The sequence below is a fragment of the Tupaia chinensis genome, unplaced genomic scaffold (genome assembly GCF_000334495.1).
Source record: "Tupaia chinensis unplaced genomic scaffold, TupChi_1.0 Scaffold144559_1, whole genome shotgun sequence".
Taxonomy (NCBI): Eukaryota; Metazoa; Chordata; class Mammalia; order Scandentia; family Tupaiidae; genus Tupaia; species Tupaia belangeri.
Window position 1 is genome coordinate 40614 of NW_006204419.1, and position 4165 is coordinate 44778.

The 4165-nt window shown below is 39.8% G+C and overlaps 1 pseudogene; it reads right to left on the minus strand.

The window, feature by feature from the left end:
• Positions 1–471: 471 nt before the first annotated feature.
• The window catches only part of LOC102481261 (rap1 GTPase-GDP dissociation stimulator 1-like), an 8033-nt pseudogene continuing 4339 nt past the window's right edge, over positions 472–4165 (minus strand).

The following is a 4165-nucleotide window of genomic DNA, read 5'->3' on the forward strand; positions in this document are numbered from 1 at the left end:
TTATAGGATGTGTAAAGTTAGACTTGTGTTCATGGAAATGTGTGTGTCACCTGTGTTTGCTATGAGGATATTTGGATTGATTATGGTCTTTGGTGATTCAAAAAAATGTGGGGGGAAAATAGTATAGAAAGCAAACATAGATACCAGAGACAGTGTTCGAGGAGAGTGGGCGATGGCAGAGGGTAAGAGATAGGGAATCAAGGATGGGGTAAAAAAGCAAAACATACAGAAAACAAGAAATGGAAGATCATTTGCTGACAATAACATGTTTGTTGATGTGCTTGATTGAGACAATATACAGTGTATTCTGGATGGAAAATCTCATTTTGTATGTTGTAATGATGTACAGTGAATGAATGCACATAAATAAATTGAAATAAAAAAAAAACACAACTCAAAAAAAAGAATGAAGCAGAAGAAGCAGCTAGATGGAGGACAAAAGGGAATTCAGAGATGGGATGATGCTGTGTTTCAGCAAGGGGTGGGTCTCGGCTTTCCCACAGTAAGTCTCTGCTCTGTGAGAGAGGCCTGTTGGGTGACACTTTTGTTCTCATGTCTGAGCAGTTTGATTGAATACAATATCTAGAAAGGCCGAATCCTGCACTTCCTTGTGTAGAGAGTCAGATCCTATGAGAGCACAGATCAGGACGATAGAATAATATTTTATTTCAGGAGCACTTTTCTCGTTTGCTAGCAGTCTGTGTAAAATCTGTACAAGTTTAGCACTTTCCAGATCTTTCTCAGCACTGCCCAATTCTAAAGCTGCTATTAGTGCTAAAGCAACGTGGGCTGTATTATTACATGCTCACTAGCTGCCATGGTAACAAGATGGTTGATGCCACCTCTCTGTATGATGTTTTTAATTACATCTTTCAATTTACTGTACTGGATGAGGGCTGAGAGCAGCCTGTTGGACTCCCCCATCACCCTAGCATGATCTTTGGCTTCACACCATTTCACCAAATGTTCCACTAACTTAACATTCTTGCCCAGTTGTTCAGCAGCTTCTTGGGCATCTATCAACATTCTTAATGTTCCCAGAACTTTAAACTGAACTGGGGACATTTCTGATAAACTGGGGACATTTCTGATTTCAGGAATTTTAGAACTATCTCTGTGACCCCAGTGGATAACATCTTTGCTTTATTTACAACTGAGATGGCTAGGTTCCTGAGGGCATTGAATGCTGCATGCTGGACAGTCACATTGCCATCCTCCACATTTCTGTCCAGTAAATCCATAAGCTTTTCTACAATTCTGTTGTTGACCATATGAATACAATTTCCATCATTTCTGGCAAAGTTGTCAATGGCCAGTGCTCCAGCAAGCTGTAGCTGGTGTTTATTTGATGGACTCCAGTGAAGAATCCTTTGAAACACATTGCCTTTTCCTGCTTCAAATAACTTCTGCATGGATTCATCTCCAAGAAGTAATAAAACCATTAAATCTGAACCAGTTTTGTTCTCGGCAATTTTATATTCTTTGTCACTATCCACCTTCTTCTGAACAACCTCTAGTAGACACTCTACTGGGCCTGCTTCAACCAGTTGTAGCTTAAGAGCATCATTTTCTGTCAAAGGGGCAAGGATATTAAAAATAATTTCTCTCTTATTATGTTCTATTTGTTTCTTGAAGAACTTTACCAGCTCTTCAGCAATGTTTGTGCTGGCAAACTGTTCTTTACTTGACTCATGTTCTGCTACATTACCAGAGGAAACAAGACACATTTCTGTAAGAGTTGCATCTTAGCAGTAGATATCCAGTAATTTCACTAAGGTAGGAATGACCTCCATATTGATAAGCTGAGCTTGGAGGGAATCTTTCTCATTGCTATAGTTCATCAGCATGCCACAAAAACAATCAAGAGCTTCTCATTGGCGGGATCTGTTACACTGCACAATGACCTTAAATAATCAGTTACAATCTGTGCACCACCTGCTTAGCCAACTGCACTTCTGCCCTCATGGCTATCATAGCATATATTTCCTAGGGCTCTGCCTATTTGAAGCAGCACTTCCTGGTCTTTGCTATTTAGTAGCTGCACCAGTGGTGAAATCAATCCAATATCCACACATGGAAGTCACATAAATTCATTTTTGGCTACTTCTGCTATGGTGTTAGCTACTTTGACTGTGCAGGGAGACTGGGGAGTCAATAGATTTTCAAACAGCTGAAGTATACCACTTTCTTGAAGCTTTCCACTTGTTTCTGCACTATTCTGACCCGGGGCTTGCAGCAGACAATCTAAGCATCCTTCTAAACTATTCTCAGTCTTATCAACACCTGTTATCTTCAATTTCTTTAAGGTATCACTGATATTATCTTACAATTTTTTTTTCTTTTTCCTTGTTGACTCCTGTCTTCTAATCTAACTTCAAATGTCATCTCAACATTCTTGAGGATAACTCCTAGATCTTCAAAATCTTAACTCCACATTCCTCCCAGAGGGTGAGGAGCCAGCAAGGCGAGGCAAAGGGCTCCAGTGCTGGTGGTGTGGCTTCTCACTCTACCTCACTCTCTCTCCCACAGGCAGGGAGGGACCTGCAGGGAGAGGCCACTGGGGAGGAGCAGCTGCTGCTGCAAGCGGCATAATAAGGCCGTGGCAGGGAACCACAAGATTTTTACTTCAGTAAACTCTGGGCTTACTTTTTGTCTATGCTCACTTACTGGAACACTATGTGGCAAAATTAGAAAGTGCCCATCAAATTGTTCCCCTTTTTCTATGGTCTGATTTGAACATGATGACCATGTCTGAATCCAGCTTTTTTATCTATCATGATGTGGATGTGGTGGCTAATGCCTTTATATGATGCTTTTGCAGAAAACAGAAATGAGATCTTCATAAGCTGCAGGCCAGCCTATTCTTCCCTGGTAGATAAACACCATTCACAAGCATGGATAGTATTTGGAGGTATTTCCTCTTCCTCTTCCACTTCTTCTTCTTCTTCTTCTTCTTCTTTTTCTCCTTTATCTTCTTCCCCTTCTCCTCCTCCTCCTCTTTTTTCTTCCTTCCTTCCTTCCTTCCTTCCTTCCTTCCTTCCTTCCTTCCTTCCTTCCTTCCTTCTTCTTCTTCTTTTCTTTTATTTTCTTCTTCTTCTCTTCTTTTCTTCTTCTCTTCTTCTTTACTTAGGTTTCTGTTATAAGACACATGCATTCATCAATTCATCAGAGAGGGGAAGGGAGGGAGAAAGTGAAACATTATCCTCCAAGTTGGTATGGCCACATAGCAATCCCTACTCCTCTATTCTCTTCTGGGGATTTTGGGCATCCACACACATATGCCTGGCATAGACCTGTTTGCTGCTTTATTTGTGGCTTTTGCCCAGAGTCAGGTATTTCAAATCAAACAAGTATGAAATATAGAACTACACTGTTAGTCCCTATTATTGCTCAATAAAAATGAAACTACTATTAGAAATAAAGCATATGGGCCAGCAGGTTGTGTGGTGGTGAAGGCCCATTGACCCATGTGGCCCATTGCAATTTAATTCCCAACCCTGAAGCTTGAAGGTCACATCAGGTGCATGTTCATGTGTGCCCAAAATACCAAGAAGAGAAAGGAGAAAAAGAGACTGTGGCATGGTCATCCATCCCCAGGGAGTGATTTTTCACTTTATGTCTTTCTGTCTCTCTCATGAGCACATGTGCCCTATAGCAAAAATCTCACACAGACAGAAATAGAAATGAAGCATAGAACACCATTATTCTTAATTCACATGTTCATTGTTTTGATATATTTATTTTATAAACACTATTATACCCTTATGTGTAAGCTGTTTTCTGGCTATGCTCATTCTATTAGGCTCAACTATGAAGGTACTTTCAGAGGACACCCTTGAAGTTTGTTGCTGGGCAAGGTAGTGTCAATATTAGATCTCATATTGGACCATGCTAGTCATAAAATGGAGGATGTGTATTCATCAGAACTACATGTGGTGCCTTAAACTTTGAATCTGACTTTTATTGCCAGATGATAAACCCAAAATAATTACAAATTATTAAGAAAATATTTTATAACTTTTCCAACTAAGCTTAAAAATCTGTGCAATTAAGTACAAAGTATTGACTAATATCCAAATGCCACACTTTGAAATATATTACAGGAAGAAAAAGAAACACAGTTTAAAGATTGAAGACTCAACATTCTAATACATTTCACATTTGG